The sequence below is a fragment of the Patagioenas fasciata genome, chromosome 13 (assembly GCF_037038585.1).
Source record: "Patagioenas fasciata isolate bPatFas1 chromosome 13, bPatFas1.hap1, whole genome shotgun sequence".
NCBI classification, from domain to species: domain Eukaryota; kingdom Metazoa; phylum Chordata; class Aves; order Columbiformes; family Columbidae; genus Patagioenas; species Patagioenas fasciata.
The window spans coordinates 17,432,311-17,452,148 of NC_092532.1; the positions used below are offsets into that span (position 1 = coordinate 17,432,311).

At 38.4% G+C, this 19,838-nt stretch overlaps 1 protein-coding gene across 15 annotated transcripts in view; it reads left to right on the top strand.

Annotated features, from left to right (window-relative positions):
• Positions 1-19,838, top strand: part of ZNF536 (zinc finger protein 536) — a 345,571-nt gene that overhangs the window by 135,564 nt on the left and 190,169 nt on the right. The window lies entirely within an intron of this gene.

Here is a 19,838-nt window from a genome sequence, read left to right on the forward strand (position 1 = left end):
TTTATTTTAGGTACTTTTGCCAGAAGACCCAGAATTAGGGTTTTTCCTCACATTAGTTCCAGAAAAGAATGTGAGGAAATGGAGACAAGACGATGGATTTGTCAGCTTTGGTGTTGGCACTCTTAGGGCCATGTTTGCTGGCTCATTTTGTCTGCCTTGTGAAACTTTAGGGCAGTCCAACAAAGGATTAGTTTCTCTTGGGACTGCAGTCCCTGTTGTATCAACCCAAATGCCTTGCTTCTCTCTGGAGAAATCAAAAAATATTAGCAGTAGCTGCTTGCAACAGGTTTCTCAAAAAGCAAACTGAACATGAAGATGAGCTTTGGCATACCTTATTTTTTTCTGAAAGTTGTTTTGGTGAACAAAGGAAGTTGAGTGGTTTTTTTACTTTTGTAATAGTTCTCTGTTTAACTGTGGTGAAAAATCCAATTTGATATAAGATCCCTGCACAGCCCTCTCAGAGCAACCTCCCAGAACTGACCATTTTTTGCCTGAAAAATTTGTTCCCCCTAAACTTCTCTTCAGACCTTGAAGCAGAAGTGGTGAATTTTTGCAGAGTCTCTTTGGAAGATGAGAATTTGTAGTTAAGGGTACTTTTAGTATGCTGAAGGCATAGTCAACAACAGAAAAAGAAAAATGTACCTCCTTTAATATCTTTGGACTGTCTTAAGGAAAGCAATGAATTGTCTATCTTTCTCCTTGTCAATTTTGGTAGGAAACCCTGAATGTTTAGTGTCCCTGGCTCCAGCTGTGAATAAACACTACAGGTTCTCCCAGAAGGCTGCAGAGCTTTTGCTCTCAGCTCCCCGATTTGACCCTGCAGTAGCTGCTTGAATCCTCCCCTGCTGAAAGTGAGCACAATCCTATTAAATATTCTGCACAAAGATGGGGGGAGGGAGAGGGTCCCTTTAAAAGCACTGGGTTAGGCGGCAGCACAATTAGACTTTACTGTCTGTAGTTCCTACTGTACCTCTGAAGCACTTGTATGGAATGGATGCTTCAAATTAAGTATGACCTGGTTGTCCAATCCCAATTACCTAAAGAATCCCTCAATTTGCTTAACAATTCCCTCACAGCTATTATGGCTCTGACTGATTGTCCCCAGGACTCTCTTAGGCTTACAGCTAATGTAATTGATTCTTCAGTAGTAGCCTGAAGGGCCATTTGGCTTCAACCATGGTCGGGAGATTTTTTTTTTAAGCTAAGTTAAGAGAATGGTTATTTTTTATAGTGATTCTGGTTTTGGAGGGTGAAGGTGGAGGGAATCATCTGGACACAGCTTGGAACAACAGTCCCTGCCAGATGGGGAAGTATTGTCCTTGGGCTCTCAGTGAAATTGGCTTTGAATGGAAGGTCTATGTAGACTTCAAACCCAAATCCGGGTGGGTATTCCTGAAAAAGAGCTGTATTAAAGGCTTCATTCTGACATTTTCCTCTCTTCCTCTTAGTCAAAATGGCAAGAATGTTTGGGAGTTTCTTCTGTACCTGAATGAACTTCAGTCATGATAGATGCACCGTTTCCATTGTGACAAAACTACCAATCCTCAAATGGTCTCATTCAGAAGGACCATGTGCAAGGGTTGTTTATTAGCCTATGCAGGATGTATTTGACACTGTAAAGTGGATTGTCTTTTCATCATCAAGGACTAGATTATGAAATTCAGTAGACTGTGTTAGCAAATCTACATTAGCCAGACACTCATCATATCTCCTGCTATTACATTGGGATCTTACATTCTAAGTTGCATTGTAGCTTTTTTTGGACACTCTTAGTTTCCACTGGGAAAAACTCGAGAGCTGCAAACACAAAATTCCATCAAAATCATTTCCACAACCCTCACACCCTGTTTTTCTACCAAATCCCAGAAAACCATAACTAGAACACCCAGTGGAAGTAGCAGGAGATTGGTTTAAAACAGATAAAAGCAAATAATTCTTGACAGAGTGAGTAGTGAACCTTTGGAACTTGCTGCCAAGGGAATTTGTAGAGGCAGACAGCATCAGCAGGCTCAGAAAGGGATTAAACAGATTCATGGAAAACAGCTCAATAAACAGATAATAATAAACAGGTCAATAAACAGCTAAAAAAAATGCCATAGCTTCGAGTCATGAAGGGCACTAACTTCCTGCATATCTAGAACCTTAGAATTAAGGTACTTGGATGCTGCCTTGTTGAGAATAATAAAGAGATGTGCAGAAATTATTTTTCAAAGGCATGACTGGTATTTCTCAGCTTCTCAGTTCCTGCTGACCAGTATGATGAAAAAACTGTTCATGGGATTACATCTCTGAGGTATCCTTTTTTGATAGATTTCATTTCCTATGGAAAGAAGGATGCACTTTACTTGAGAAACAGGAGAGAAAACTTTGGTTAGTTAGGGATGCGAAGGAGGGAGGAGGGGAAAGGGAACTGGAATCTGTCTGAACACAGGGGTCAAAGTGAAAGCTAACCTGAGATCTATAAGGAAGGAAACAACTCCATTCTTGGGGGTTCTTAAATGAATGGTTCACTAAAAATGTTACTGATTTTGAATCTCTACAGCTCTGGCAACCTGCGAGAATGCTCGATTCGCAAAAATGTCTTCCAAGTCCAGAACTGTACCCAAAATGTAGCTCTTACCAAGCCAGACTAGGACCTTACTGGGCAATGGAGGACCCTGCTGCCATTTTAGTGCTCAGACATGAGAGGGTCCCTCTCCATTTGCACCACCCTCCCCCTCTCCCCACCCCTACCTTCCTCCCCCAACAAAAAAAAAAAGAATACTGGGCAGAGTATATGTTGTCTATATTGCTTAATGCATTTTAAAAAGATGATGTCAACGTTAATTACTAAAATGATGTACTTGCCAACAGAATAATGCACAATATTCCCCACCTCGCTTCCATGTGCAGTCCATTAATTAATGTCTTTACAAAATGAACCTTGTAAGTAACAATTTAGTCTTGATTCCTGTAAAATACAATTTTGAAAAAAGTACTCATGGCAAAGCAGTGGAAATGCGAGCTGCCTTTTGGTGAAACACTCAGTATAGTTCAGATTATAGAACACTATTTTTCCTGCACAAAGTAAGGGAATATTGTCTAAAAGTTTAGTGTTTGCTCCTTACAGAAAAAGAATAGGGATCTTGAGAGGATTTCGTTCTCTTTAAAGATGGGTGTCTGGTTTAGGGAGATGAGATGCTGGAATGGCTGCAAGTAGGCAAGATAGATCCCATCCTAAGGAAAGACTAGAATAAAAACAGAAACTGCAGATCGTATCATGTGCCAGACCATATAAAAGTCTGGCAGAGAAATGGCTCCAGCCAATACTAGCAGTGTTTGTTTACAAGTTATATTTTGCTCATCCCTTGTTCTGCACCTGCAAAGTGACTCTGCATCTGCTTGAGATTTCAGGAGCATTGAACAAACTTGTCTGTTCCTGATTGCAAATTCACTTTGATTCCCTTGTTAGCTGGTGAAACTCATTTGTTGCAATTAATGGTTTATAACATACCATTGACCATTGGTTCTCTGCCTTACAGAAACATTAAATATGATAGAAAGAAACTCCAACATTTCTGGTTAGTCACATCTCTCACAAGCAGTGCTGGTGTTTTACAGTCTTAATTTAAGAAGGTATTTCAGCCCATGCTTAAGTTTAGGCAAATTCATAAATTTAATGCAAAGCTGCAGAGTGGAATTCATTGAGTATCCAGTGAGGATACAGCAGCAATATTAATGTGGCCATTGTGTGCATTCTGCTTGGTTATTCCAAATATTTTTCACTGTAAAAGCTTATTGAACTATCTTCCTTCCTCCGTAGGAAGCCTTCTGAATGAATTGATCTCTCTTGACCTTTGAAAGAGCCCCTTAGGTATCCCGAAGGTGTGTGGTCCCCAGGAGGGAAAACGTCATTTGGGATACATGGGAATGATCAACTGATTGCTATGGAAGCTTTTACACACTAAGTAGAAGGCCTGATGATAATGTTGAAAGTAAATGATAAATAGGAATTATTCCGGGAACCTTTTGAGGAAAAGTGTGTACTTATTTTTGATTGTGATCGTTGTAGTTACTTAATGAAATTAACGGTTGACAAAAGGTAAAAATGCATAAGTTTTGTTCATAAACATTTTTGCAAAGGGTTTGTTGTTGTTCCTTTGTAAACTTCTGGATCTAAGCTTCCCATCTGTTTTTTTTCTTCACTTAGGGAAAATGCAGACCTGACTGCAGACTGAGTTATAAAATAAGTGTGGTTTATGTTCATTTTGAGATATGTTACTTCTCATTATTATGTAGTTTGTGATTTGAGTAGACATGACTACAGCTGAACAAGACTATTTACTGTGTTTAGTATGTGAAGGTTGGAAGACTTAAAATTATCCATACCACTTTGTCACTGGTAAGTGTGGATGCACATTTTGTAACCGGTGGACTTTCTCTAAAGAGAAAAAGATTCTGTTGCGTGTGTGTGTCCATTCGTGGGTGCACAGTGTGTTGGGTCCCCTCTCTGTTCCTGTGTGATGAGATGCAGGCTTTCCTACAACAGAAAGCAGATTCATAGGTCTGAACCCAATCTTAGCTTGCTGTGTATAGCTAGCCAAAGATAAAGCGAGGATTTTTTAATATGAGTTTTAGTCTCTAAGAAAATTAGGAAAATAATGATTAGGAATCATTCCAGTGCATTGTTGTTGTGTTGCTGTTTTTTCTCTGTCTTGTATCCCTGTGTCCTCTAATCAACTCCTTTCTATTCCGTTGATGTATCCCAAAATGCATTGAGTTGATGGTGGTAGTGCCACCAACAGAAGATCATTCCACTGTCAATCAAATAATGCATGAAGAACTGGAAACTCCTTGGGATATTTTTCCCATTTGAATTTTTATTTTCATTCATGAAACCTTATAGAGCCAGTCACTAATGAGTAAGGTAGGACTCCCCATTCTTCCTGTATTCCAACTTCATGCTCCATTGCTACTCAGTAGTACTGCATAGAATCTTTTTTTTGAGCAGGAAGAAGGGTGAAAACCTTGCCAATCCGTTAGAGTAAGAAAGATAAACTCTAGAACAGTGTGTTGCTGTTGATAAATGGTTTGTGGCTTATAGTGAAATGACACATAGGTGTTTTTTTTCTTTAAAATGTTTGTCATACATTACAGAACAATGTTTGGGTTTAGTTCAGAATGTTTTCAGTTATTGAAAGTAAATTTGTAGGGGAAAAAAGGTTTAACTGTAAATACCTTGATTTTTATGTTCTTTATTAAAGACTGCAATGAGAGATAAAGAATAGGGATAAATTCAGTATTTTCCTGTATATGAGGTTGTCATTTGCATCAATAAGATCCACATATCTATGGATTCAAGTTCCACCCTGAGATCCATATATGGTTTAAAAGTTTGTCACTGATTCAGCACGGGTTTGGCCCAAAATTCGTGAAGGTTATTGGAAAGACTGTCACGAAATTGGTTTTGGATTTGATCTATTATTATTATTATTATTATTGTTGTTGTTGTTGTTGTTGTTGTTGTTGTTGTTTATTTTTAATTTGTATCTCCCACTGTTTTAAGTCTTGGTAGCTCTGCATATCATGGAGTTTGGTCACTTTGTGTTTTTTATTATTTATTTTTGCCAGCCCACATCCTATTTCACATTTGGTGGGACTTGCACAGGAAATAAGCTCTAGGGAAAAGTTTCATAGCCTTCCATGAGAAATTTAACACAGGTGTTTTAGTGAAAATCTGGCAAAACAAATTGCAGTTTGAAATATCTGCTTTTCTGAACCCTGGCAAAAGACCACAGAACCTTGCAATAAGTACTGATCCCACACCAGATTACCAATTGTCAGCTGCTGTATCTGTCTCTGTAGTAGTTCCTGCCTCACAGCATGCAAGAAGCAACGTATTAGTTTAGCCCTAATGAAACCAGTGAAATATGCCTTGCACTGAGAGCTGTACTAAGTTTATATCACATTTGCTAAGAGCATGTACACTAAAAATTACTGTGAATCAGTTAACTTGTGCTAACATGTTACTCTGTGATAAGTTGTTGTGAACCAATTTTCTGATGTTCTGTATCTGTGAATGTTAGGCTGAATTTAACTTGACTTTAGATGGTTATATTTGGGATAAGGGTATACAGACTCTTGCTATTTGTTATTAGCTACAGGACTTCGAATGAAACCAGAACTCCATTGTGCTAGCAGTAGTGCAGCCAGAGACTTGGGGTCTTACTTCAGTAGCTTCATCATTTAGATTTAAAGAATTGTGTTAAAATTAAAAAAAAAAAAAAAGAAAAAAAAAGAAAAAAAAAGGTTAAAAAGGTGGAGACTGACTGCAATGCTGGTAGGGAAGTAATGATAAGCTGTTTTTTGGAGAAGAAAGGTGGGGAGAATGCAGACAGTCTTGCAGGACAGAGTCCAGTGGACAAAGCCTGTCCAGTTCCCTACAACATTGCATTTTGTCTCCAGAGAAGTTGTCTCTTCAGGGGGATTTCGTGATGCTGACCAATTCCCAATTAGTTCAGGTATTTGAAAACAATCACATTAGAAGAGGTTTTCCCCATTTCTCATCCTCTGTCAAAAACTTTGTAACTGTTATATTTGTTAGGAGTTTTGCAAGAGATCTGAAGGTCATCTGTGGTTCTCTGACGCTCATGAGAATTTTTAAAGATGTTGAAGTACAATTGGTATTATAAAAGGTATTATGAAAACTTGTGGACTTTCAGATATATGTGATTTTTTTTTCTTGTATTTTTTTTATTCTTGGTTAAGAAATTTACCTGTTTAAGAAACAAAGTTGTATGATAAAAGACACATTAGTAATGTTGGAAGTAAAGCATGTTTTCCTAATAAATTGGCAGAATTATTCAAGATCAGTTGACCCTTCTGTAAATATGGCCTTAAGGACGGGAGGACCTTTGGTTTCACTGCTGTACAAGTGCAATGTGCATAAGTTCAAATTGGCCAGGTCCAGTTTTCAAACCCAACCAACTTTTTAACAGTATTTCAAACTCTATAGATACATTGGATTGGTGCTGACATTTGGGGTCCCTATTTTTTACATTTCTCTTTGAAATTATTAGCTCTATTCATGTTTTCTGTAAAAGATGCAATTAAGCATGACCAAATTTTCATGTGGCTAAAATTCTACGTTTCATAGGATAATAGAGAGAGTCACTTTCTTCCAACTTCTTGATCAGAAGACAGGAGAGTTTAAATTCAGCAAAGTAGGGCATTTAGAAATAGAGGAAAATTGCTCTTTGTGCAAGAAAATATATCTATCAAGTGAGACTCCTTTTTGTTTGTTTGTTTCTTTGTTCATTTGTTTGTTTCAGTACTGGGAAAAAAATACCTAAAATTATTTTTTGAGGCTACAAAAAGGCTTATTCCTGGACAGTAGCAGGAGCTGCTTTTCTTCCAGCTGGACAATGTGTTGATCAGCCAGTTGTGTCTCAGCCCAGGAATGAGGAGAATTCTCCTCGACCAGGAGAAGAGGGGTTGAGGATCTGCAGAGCACCTTGCAGTGTCCCATGCTGCTTTTTGCCTCAGCGCAAGGCGCTAATCAGCGTTCCTACAATGGTGATTTACTTTAGGTTACCCATTTGGTAGAGCTTCAGTTGCTCTATAAATTAAGCCAGATATCATCATTTTTGAGAAATCTAACAATAAAAGCCTACCAGGTTCCTGAGAATAACAGGAATGGCCAGCTGTGCAGGTCAGAGGAGCTGTGAGTGTGCATTTGTGAGGACTTAGTCTCTCCTTTGAGAAATTCAGACAGAAGTTTCTATTAAAGTGCAAAGTATTGTTATTATCTTTGTCCTTTATACATATTTAAATAGTACATGATAATCATCTCTGTGAACTCTTAACTATTCATAAAGGTGGCTGTCAGAGGCCTGAACCAGAACTCCAGATCCAAATGCTTAAAATGATAGATCACGTTGTGACCTTCTTAGAATTATTCATAACCTTTGTGTAGGAGGAGTTTCTTTTTAAAAGATAGACTTTGTAGATGATTAGTAAGCGGAGGATTTAATTGTTCTATTGGGATAATGATACCAAATAACAGAGGAGAAACTTTGCCAACTGAAGGTCCTCTTTGAAGGTTTACTTGAGGAAAACACCAGGAGCAGGGAAGATGAAAGGTGGTTGAACTCCTTTTCTTCATCCTACCGGGTGTAGCATCATCTGATCATATGGGACAAGGAGTCCCTACAAGTACATACGGCACAAGTCCCTACAAAAAAAAAAGGTTAAGGTAGAATATGAAATTAAAGTTGGATAGAGACATGGCTTCCCTGAACTATGAAAGGTTTGAGAACTTCATACTGCTGTATTTTGTAGTTTCGTAATCAAAGCTACTGCCTAGTTAGCACAAAAATTCAGGTTGGAGCTTTCAGGTTGACTGTAATAGAATGGACATTTTAAAACTCTAATTTCCCAGTCTCCAGGGACTTCCCAAATACCTTGTTCTTGCACCATTCAATGTTCTTTGGCCACTTTTTCTTCTCTTTGACTTTAACCAGAATTCACTGGATCTAAAAAAAAACCAACCCAACGCACCTTTCCCTCTAAAAATTTAATCAGCAGTAGCATGCGCTGACAATCTGAACTAGACATGCCTAGCCTTGGTCTGCTCCTTGCCAACCATGAGCTCAAAGCCATGTCCTTCTCAGTGTGCCGCAGTCAGATGTAGGTGATCACAAGCACCAACAGCCTCGCGTGGAAGGCGCAGCGCGGAGGCCAGAAACATGGGCAGCACCTTTCCTTCTGCCACTACGTCACATGGGACTGTGGGGTCTCTGCACGTTTTCCCAAGGGTTTGCCAGAATGAGAGCACTGGCCGCTTTCACGTACAGCTGCATCCCCTTTGGTGCTTAGGTGGCCCCCACCAGCAATGGGGAGAGTGGCCTGTGCTTCCATGGGCTTGTGTCCTTCATGGAGAATCTCATTTGTGTTGACTGAGGGAGACACTGTACTCTTTCATTTAGTTTATTTTACCCTCTTGGTATGCAGAGTATTCTTTGTTAATCTTCCTTATTTATTTAAATGTTAATTGGTCCTTGTTAATTTGGTTTTCTGTGCTGAAAGCTAAGGTCAACAACAAGTCCTTCCATGTTAGCTCTTAGTGTGATTACAAGGTAGTGTAATGCGTCTTGGAAAAACGTAGCAAGAAGCCTTCCTTCTGATTTTAATGTAACCTTTGTGTTAGGTAGAGGTTTGGAGGTTGAAAGAGAGAGAGAAAACGTATGTTCAACGCAGACTGAAGGGTCTTATTGATTGAAAGGGACTGTTAAATTAAAAGACAGTTGTTTTGAAATCAAAATATCACTTGACCCTGAAGATACACGCAATTGCAGCCCTGGGGTCAGGTATAATAACAACACTGGTTTTGGTATGGGAATGCTAACGGTAGACCTGAAAAACAGATTTATTTTTATTTATTTATTTCTTCCTCCTTTCACTTCACTGTTTGTATATGCAACTTTCAAACTGCTGCTTTTGTTACTCTCTAAGCAATCTCTTCTGAGAACACCCTTCTTTTTGGCTGCAATGGCCGTTTTGTGAGATAAAAGTAAGATATTTTTTCTAAAACAGATTCTGTTCCATGGGGCAAAACAAACAGAGCTATCATAACACTTTAAATAGTAATCAAATATGTTTTTCTGTTTGCATTCAAAAGGGTGGAAAGGTAACTTGACAACATGAAAGAAGGAACCAGATTTGTGTATCCCCCCCTTCTCCAGTAACAGGTATAGAGTTTTAGAAAAGACTTCAAGGCAAAAAGAAAAAAGCATAGAATATACTGTTATGGTGTTATTTTTGTCTTTCATTTTTATGACAACTTATTTGTACTTAAAGGAATCTTTCCAAAGAGTTAAGAAGCATCATTAAATAAAGACTGTGAAATGTGCAATATGGCTTATTTATTTAAATGTTAATTGGTCCAACGAACACTTCTAATTAGCTCTATATTTGCTTAGCAAAAAGTTTTACAAATTCCAATTGTGAAAAGCAGCTATTTTGAGCTGGTAAGCATGTTGCAGAATCAGCTATGATTTTTCTATAGTTCTCAGCCCTTGAAGGCACAATTTAATTTTTCATGTATGCATACTAGCAACGGTAAACACTTGCGAGTGTAAAGAACCTTCTTTAATTAGCTGCACAACAATTAAAGGATTCACAAACTAAATTGAACCCTGTCTCTGTGCTTACTAGCTGAATTCTACCACCTGTCACAACAGCACTTTGTTCAATCTGTTATGCAAAATCATTATAGCAATATAGCCGAGGAAAAAAAAAGAGAGAAAACAGCAATTATTTCTTACTTTTCTCTTGAATGGGTTATTTTGGGTTATACTGATGTCAGGTTCATTGAAGCTAACCTTTTGAAATCTGTAACAGCATAATACTTATATGGCAGGCTTAGAATAGCTAGAAGAATATTTTGTTTTACCCTTTTAAGAGCAAGTGAGGCACATCCTTGAAGTACAGTACTTTCTCTGATCATTTGGAGCAAAAAAAACCCCACCAAAACTGTGCTAACTCCTGCAGCAGCCTGTTATTTCTCTTTGTCAAACAAAAAAAATGACCAACATCTAATAGTACAACATACTCTTTTATTATTAAAGCCTGTAAACCAATATGAAAACTAGTTTTAAAAAACACTGGTTTCCTGGAGTGGAGGGAGATGCACTTTTAGCTTACCCGTTCTGGCTTCTGACATTTGTGATTATTCTTCAGCTCTTGAAAATATAATAGCACATAAATATAAAATGTGAAAATATAGACCTATTAATGAGCTGACTTTATTCTTCCTTAAAGCAGAAGTGGTTGAAAATTAAGAAGTTTGGTATATTTGCAGAAGAGCCTCATCTCTCATTTCAATTGCACCCGTTCTTCCAAGTGAGCACAAAGGGCCATATGCACAAATTAATTTGGGAGTCCTGATTTTCGCTGCAGTTGATGGGAGTCAGACTTCTTCTGGAGACCTGGCTTGGGGGTTATCAAACTTCAGCATCATTTAACCCCCTCTGTTTCTCAGCAGGGCAGTGGCCCCGTTAGCCTCCCTGTCCAGTAACTGCCTTATTGGTTTTGTGTGGAATATAACTGGAGGACATGAGCAGAAGCCTGAGACTCATTTGCTGCAGTGTGAAAGGCCAAATTGCTGCTGAGGAGGAGGTGGCCATGGGGCAAGAAGGGTGAGGACCCACAGCAGCACCTTTGGTTCCCTGCCCAGCTCTCCTTGCTCCAGCTTCTTGCAGGGAGCAATCGGCTGCACCTCAGTGCTCTGACGCACGTTTCTGAGGCTGGTCAAAATTCCCAGTGAAACCAGTAGCTGGTTTTCGCTGTGTAAGGACTATGAGGCTGCATTTAGTGAGGAAGACCTGTTTACATTTCTCTTTATTCTGCTGTGACAGCTGACAGGAATGTGCGCATCGCTGCCAGCTTTCATGCTAGAGAGGTACAGGTACGGTTTGTGCATACGCTCACCATAGCTGAGGAGCTGAAAGTTAAGCTGCCTGCTGACAGTTTCCTGAAATCATATCAATAACATATTGTTAGCTCTTGTGATTGAAGCTAAAAGAGTCTGCTGTTGGATAAAGGATACATGATACAGGCATTTCATAAGCTAGGGATATAAATGAATAACTCCGCTCATTCACAGTACTTACATTTTTTAGAGTATAATTTTTATACCATTGTCATTTTACAATATTTTTGGACAATCCAGAAACAGAACAAAGAAGTCGTTTAGAAACGTAATTTTTTTTAAATAAAAAGTCACTAGGAAAATAAAAATCAACGAACAAAAATTGAGGAAGGACTTCTTTTTTGTGACTTAAAAAAAACAGAGAAAAAGAGATGACAATGAAGCCTGATACTTTGATTAAATATGACTTAAATTCTTAGATAATTTTGCACTGAAGAACAAGAAGACACAATTTGCTATATACATCCCCTTCTTGCTTTCTCACATCAAGTAAGAATAGCTACTCTGTTCAGAAGTAGAAGGTAAAGGAGATAAAAATACTTTTAATTACAAAGATACAACGATCTCCAAAAGTGTAGGTGCAAAGTAGTGGAAATCAGTACAACAGAAAAATGAGTTTCTGCTCAGGCAACTCAAGCAATACAGAGGTTTTGTGTGGGAACTCCTGAGTGGTTTCAGCTTTGGGGTTTTTGCCATTCGGTGCTGTACAAGGAGGAGCATGTTGATGTCCTATTGCAAGTGATGGGGGCCCTTTTAGCACCTCTTGGGGCCAGGTCCTTGAAACTGAGCCACCAAATCTTTCCCCTTCCTTTTGTCCGGCTTTGTATTTCGCCGAAATTACCCAGATTCAAGCAGGTTGGCAGCAGTGTAAGTCAACATTAGGTGAAGTTTTACATGATCTGGAGACAGTGAACGCAAACTGCTCACTTGCACAGGCTGTTCAAGATACTTTAAATAGTTTAACTGGAAGTTAGTTGTGTTTATTTGTTTGTTGTATTGAAAACTCTTGCAGTAAAGTGTTCCCTGTTAGTCCCTGGTCCTTCTGATGACAACTCTCAGCCTGCTACAAGACTGCTGCCTCCAGGGATGCTGTCAGTCACTCAAAGGAGTTTGGTCAGAGCTGTACATGGTCAGAGCTGGCCGTTAAGGATATATTACAGTTAGGAGAGTCCATCTTCCAACTGACTTTGCAACCATAATTGAACTTGCTAGGCTCTGTCATCTTGTGATTGCATTTATCAGACTTTCTTTGTCAGCATTGTTGCCACTCGCCTATCAACCACGATAGGTTGTCTTTATAGCCAAAGGCCCAGAATGTTGCCATTAGCATCAAAATTATTTAAAGGATTTTTATCCTGCAGGTAGCTTTGAAATATGTTATTGTATTTTTACAGCATCCCTCCTTCCCCATATTCATATTTCTGCTGTGTGTCTGCCAAGTTTTCGGTGCCCTTTTTATTAATGATCAAAGCTATTGTGCCCAGATAAAACAGGGGTGCCCAAACAGCGACTGGTGCTCAGCTTGTTGGGATCCTGAAGGTCATCTTGCTGTTGTATTAGCCGTACGTAGTGTTTTATTGTAATCAGTGCTTGCAACTATGCTTCCTTCGATGTATGCACTGTGTACCCATTCTCTTTCTGGTACTTGAACTTGTGGTGCAATAGTAGGAGGAGATTCTCTGTTCCCTTCACGAGTTGTACCTCACTGTGTTCAACAGTACTGCAAAGGTGTGACCATTTTTTATGATCACTTGTGTGATGTTGTTATTTCCTTGGCTTAGTCACAGGACTGTTACAACTGTTTTGCACCATCGTTCAGAGGAAAAAGCAGGGTTATTGTGAGGCAGAACAATCTCTCTGACAGGTAGAGACAATTTTAAAAGCAGCTGGTGAAATACAGGGAAATACTTCAAAGTCAGTTACTTTTAGTATAGATGTTCCTGTTTGGGGTTGTCTTCCTGCTCAAGAAGCCATGCGAAAGAACAGTGTGATTAACTGTATTGTAGATAGGTGAGTTTGTGGGGTTTTTTTGTTTTGTTTTGTCTGTATGTTGTTTGTTTGTTTTTCCTCTTCTCTAAAATGACAGTTTGATTTAAAAGAGCATGTTTTCTGAATTATTCTGACCTTGGGGCAGGTACGATTATAGCAGTTGCAAACCCAAGCTGTCGGTGTCTTGGCTGTGCGCAGTGACTGCTAACCACACCCTTTTAAGTCTAAACCACTTATCTCAGTGTCATGACAGTGATCAATTAATAAAGTTAAATGACAACAGCAGCAATATATCATCATAAAAGTGTATACAGACCAGGACACCGAAGGGTAAAGGAGATTTGTGTTTTTTAGTCTTGTTTGTTTGTTTGTTTTTCTTGAGTGATAATTAAGTCTATTTTTGCTGTTCTTAGTCTATGTTTCCTTGTCTATCTTTTTCCACTTAATTCTTCTGTTTCTACTTCTTTGGAGACCACAAACACAAGGAGCGTTCTGAGCAATGTTTGTTCAGTTTTTCCTGCATCCACCTGCCTCCAAGCATCCCTGCCTCTTTCAGCTGCATCTTCCATCTAATTCCACTGGCTTTCTCAACATTATCCTTTTCCTGGAAATTAGCATTAAAAATAACTAATTGAAGCCACTTGTAGCTAGGAATCACTATGACCCTCTAAATTATGTCTTTTCTTTTTGCCACCAAGTCCATGTGTTATAGGGAAAGGAAAAATATATTGAGTTGAGGGAAGAAAGGAGAAAAGACAGATATCAGAGGTAGAAGGGATTAACAGCAAAGAATTTCAGTTATTAAAAACCAAAGTAACTCTCTGTAATATTTTAACAAAAAAATACTATGCTGACAGGTCTGTCATGAGTTAAAAAAGCAGTATTTTCAGCAGTCAATTATGTTTGATAAAAGAAAGCTATCTGGCATCCTGGACTAAGCAAAGGGAGTCAAGAGCTCTGGACTCTGTCCCTGGCTTCTTTACAGAGGATGAGACATCTCTTTAAGTCAAGATACATAGTGAGCTTTTTCCTAAACGAGACGTGGAAATGATCAGTTAGGGATACTCATTTCTACAGTGCTGAATTTCTGAAAAATGTGGTCCCTTTCTGGCCTTGCAAGTTGTTTGGGTGGGTGCACCAAAACTGGGCAAGTTACTTCCGAGTTTGTAACTGTTTGCATTTACACTATATTAAGATGTTGGCTCTTACTATGCTCAGCAAAAACACATGCAGAAAATGCCTTCCCCTCCTCTCTCGTGTTGATCACAGTATGCTTTGATGACCCGCAATGCTGGGGAGCTTTACAGAATACTGGCGTGTGAGCTGGTGGGAATTACATTTCAGCAGTGTGCTGGGGGAAAAGGGGGAGTTTAACTTTTCCCAGATATATCGTGTGGCCCTTTATGCTTTTCATGTGTAGGAGACTTGGTTTTTTTTATGTTGGTTTCTCTTAAATATACTGACCTTGAAGAATGGAGTGATTTTTCTTTTCATTATCTCTATATTCTTTCCTCTCCTTTGTTCTCAGTTCAATGTCATTAGAAAATAAATGTAGTTGTATTATATATGTACTTTGAGAGTATCTACCATTGCATATTCTCTATTTCATGTGCAACAGGTTAGGGAATTAATTTTGCTTTTTCCTTTTGACCAAGATGAAAACATTTACTTAAACACATAGTTTCTGTGTTGATGTCATCACAAGTAGCCCTTCTGTTGGCGATGCATTGTTTTGTCTACCGTCTAACTCAATAGTATGCAATTCGGAGCATCCTTAATTATCCTACAAACTATTTTGAGATAACCAAAACAGATATGGAGTAGACTTGGCTGACATCTCTGTGATATTATTTGGCATACGACGTATTTCTGTTTCAAATATAAATTGGTTACTGCTTTTTCAAAATATGCACTCTATTAATTAGATCTATACTTGACACATCTTTTTTCCTCCCCTAAAGCTGTTATAAGTATTCTCTTTTTCCTTGTTGCGTATGCAGATAGGTTTGGGAATGGACTCTCTAATTTGACAGATAGCAGGCTAACCTTCTGCTCTTTGCTAAGTCCTAAAACTACAGTTGAGTGTGCGGTGTCTTTCCATGTAACTAGGTCTTTTGTTCCACTAGAGAAAATTACTTAATTTGTTAGAGAGCTTTTTTTTTTAAAGGTTTAGCTGTGGCAGTCTTTGCCTAATAGACCTGGGATTGCAGGGAGGTGATTAATGTGAATTAAAGGATCTCTGTGACATAGGACTGAAGGACAGAATTACTTTGTTGTTGTTGTTGTTGGCAATCCCACTGGTGCAATTTCATTTCTCCCCAAACCAGTTTTCCAGCATTTCGCATAAAGTTAAAGTCTAATTGGACCATATACTTCTTTTTGAAAGTCTCTTTATTCAGGGATGTTCTGTTTATGCATTTTCATTGGGAATGTGTGTCTTTGTCCCTTGAAATCCATCTATTTATTGCAGTGACACCTACTGCTGAGAGAGCTGATCCGCAACAGGATGGGTTACTGTTAAACTTGGCCAACAAGCAGTTCGTGACTCAACCAGCAGATGTTTCTGTGGCTCGGGTCAAAGGGAACTTATGGACTCGGGTTTTTTGTCTTTGCTCCTAGCATTAAGTGCCAGGAAAGTCAACACTAGGTACAGACAGTTGACCCGACCAGTAGCAGGAGGAACTGAACTGGGGCCCTGAGGATCTGCAAAGACCAAAGCATTAGTCTGTTGAGCCACTGTGCTGGCTACAGGCCAACAGTTTCAGACAACTGACTATCTGATTGCATGCCTGGATTTTAGTAATGATTTTACATACTTATTTGATGATTTTTATCCAAGCTTATGCTTCTGACAGGTGCCCTTGTGAACAAAATCTCGCTGGGCTATCGCATATGAATATTTCACAATCAATCACACTTTGATCTTTGGGACATATGTGCATTTGGCATTATATTTAGTTGTGCACAAAATCTAAGTCTAAGCCTTTGTGAAATGAAAACAAAATCATCAACCCAGCATTATAGTTTTGGATTTAAATTGTTGCAAATTATGATTTGAATTCTGTGGTCATAATTCTTGCTTGATCTCTGTATCTGGTATGGAGGGTGCGATTCTCCTGTGCTCACCCAGCCAAAATGCTTTGCCTTTTCTTTGGGACTTGCCTATGTGAGGAATGCAATAGGGTCAACTTTATGTATATTTACATCTTTTACAAAGAGTTAGAGTATTACAGACTTCCAGTGTGGTACAGTGTCCTCAGATGAGAAAAGGAGATTCAGAGCCCGTTTCATACTGTAAAAATGACAAAAAATAAAATCATAAACGTGCTTTGCAAAATCTTCCAGGAAGATTTTATTTTATATTTTATTTATATATCTTATTATTTTATTTGTAGTGCGTGACAGTAAAGCAGATCGTTAAAAGCTTCATTTTAAGGTTTCTCCAATCTGATGGGGATGCCAGTTAGATTAATTAAAGTGAATGATCAGATAGGAGCTACAGGAGATTGATCAAATTGGAGAGAGTTTAATCAGTTGTATACATTCCAAATTACATGAAAATAGCAAATTTACTTTAAAAAAATGATGTTTCTAAAATAACAGACGCTTTAGTTTAATGAAGCATTCCACAAGTCAGGCTCCAATTTGAATTTCGGTATCACTCTTATCTTTACTTTTGTCATCAGGAGAACACCAGGGGAAAAAAAAAGTAAAATGAGAATCAGTGCTTGTAAGCTAAAAAAATAATGATCCCAGATGCAACGAGTGCCTGGGAAAAAAGCAGGAGTTTTTTTCTTTTTTTTAATCTACTGAACTTTCAGTACCAATTATTTGTCTTTCTCTTCTTTGGATCTGACTTCTTAAGTATATGCAAGCGAAATAGGATAAATAAGAAGGAAAACAGATTTTGCTAAGTCACATGCAAAGTAGCAATAAATCAAACAGCTTGTCTGCATTCTTCTAATCTTTCCATTCTAATCTGTGAGTGAGATTTATAAATGACCTCTCGTCTCCTCTCTGCTCGTCTTCTTAGATTGTGATCACAAACAGTTCACAGTGCTCCACTCCATGGGTGCTACCAACCCAAGGCTGTTCTAGTGATTTATCTGCTGCTGATCAGTTATCAGCCCAAAACACTGCGCTGGTTGGAAAGTACCCTACAGATGTAACAGGTATTTTAGAAAGCAACTGTTGTCTCAGTCCAGAGCAAAAGCCGTGCAGCCTCAGCAAACAATTTTCTGTCTGCTAATGACTTTTGAAACTTCAAAATCCCTCTGCTAACCCTTCTTTAAGACATAAAAAACTGTTGTGGAATGGGTTGGCTCTGTTGTTACTAAAGGAGTACTTTGTTTTGGAATCAATAAGCAGCTTGTTTAAATATCAGCACTACAAAGCGGCTACAGTTTTGTCAGATGCCTTCCCTGCTCCCCCTGCGAGGTCTCGGGTGCTGGAGAGGGGTGTTCACAGAGGCTCCAGCCCGACCCGCTGCCGGCACGGCCGGGACCCGCTCACCCAGCATCACCCGCAGCGCGGTACCAACCCTGCTCTGGGTGATGCTTCACCCCGGTTTTTCATTCGGAGAAGCTACATAAGCTTTGCAATGACTACAAAATTTTAATGTGGTAAAGTGACTAATAGTAATAGCAAATTACCAAGCTGGCCTTAATAATATTTAAATAAAAACAAATATATAGGTCACATTACCTTTAGGCTAACTTTTTTTTTTTTTTAAAAAGGCATTCTGATACACTCCAGAAACCATATATTTCCCTAATGTATTATACCCAAAGGAACAGGACACCTACTTAACCAACAACAAGAACAACCGGAAAGACAAAAAGAAAAAAAAAATAGAAAAAGAAAAAAGTAAACTTAAATGAGCTTGATGCAGTTACTCTATTTTACATATGTAAAACGAGAATAGAATCTGGCCTAATGTATATTTCATTTTATTAGATTTGATAATGCCGTCCTGATGGCATTAAATACAGCTGATCTCTCCCCTCCCCTTTTGTGCACACATGTTTTTGTTAAAATTTAACTATTTACATCTATGTCTCTTAGTATTGTCTGCAAATCAGTCAAGGAAGAGTAGGTCATCTATCCTGCCCTACTGTTTATGTATTAATCATCTGGCAAATAAACCGCGCAGTATCCTACCCACCTCAGTAATATTTGTGATGTAATTTGTTTGGATGCCCAAATGTCACCAGCGTTGATTGTAAGAGATGAAAAAAATGTACTTGCTCAGCACACCAAGCTCTGGGCTAAAATGTAAGCATGAAATCTCTGGTTTATTTTTGTAATAATGTTTACAGCTGTTTAATGACCCTGAAAGGGTTCAGTAGTCTGGTGTTCTGTATTTCTTAACAGGAGTGTATTATGCTTATAACAGCTTTAGTTAAACTGTTTCAGCTACAACAATAAGAACAATATTTAATAAAAATTCAATATATATTCTGAAGTTTCTCAGCGATACCTGTTTATGAGTCACTAAGAACTCAAGCAGTCTGTATTGGAGTATTTAGAATTTGTCAATGGACCACAAGATAATGTGGATACATGTGATTTTTTTTTTTTTAGCTGGAAAGATAAATAGCAGGTCTGTATTCTGAAAGCATCAGTAACAGTGTGTGTAACTCTAACTGCTCAGAGCATCAGGGCCAGAGCGAGCTTGTCGTTTAAACATGTGAGCTTGTAAAGCATTACTTTGCTTACTGAACTGTAAATCTTTTAACTAACCTAATCTGAGCTATAATAGCAGCACAACAGTGTTTTTAAAATGACTGTTTTCTCTACAGCAGTGAAGAGGGAAATGCTTTAGTGTGTGTGTCCAGTAGGAATGAACAGGTGTAAATAAGAGCTGAATTTGGTCCATCTGTTTACAAAGATAACAGGTGTGTGTATGCACATGTGTGTATGCATACACATATGTGTGTATCTACACACATGTGTGTCTGCATATGTTTATGTGTGTATGTGTAGGCATACAATTATGCTTTTTTATTCTATTTGCCACCCTTTTTTTTTTCCTCTCTTTCCAGCAAAAGGAAGCCGAGCTTCTCATATTACGTTAATGTAGTTGTGATGACAGGCATTTCTGGTGTCATAATTGGTTTTAAATTCCAGTAATCCATTTCAAATAGTTAAATAAAATCTGTGTGTTCAATTGAAATGGCTAAAGTCAGAACTTCTGTTATTGATATCACAGGAAATAGTCTTGAGGGCAAAAATGTGAAGCGAAATCAAAATAACTATTAGTATCATCAAAGGGACTTGAATGTCTCACTGTACCTTCATGTGGGAGATGAGAGAGTGTTTTTATAATATATGTATCCAGTTGTGAATTTCATAAGCTGAGTACCCTCCTTGTAGAAAT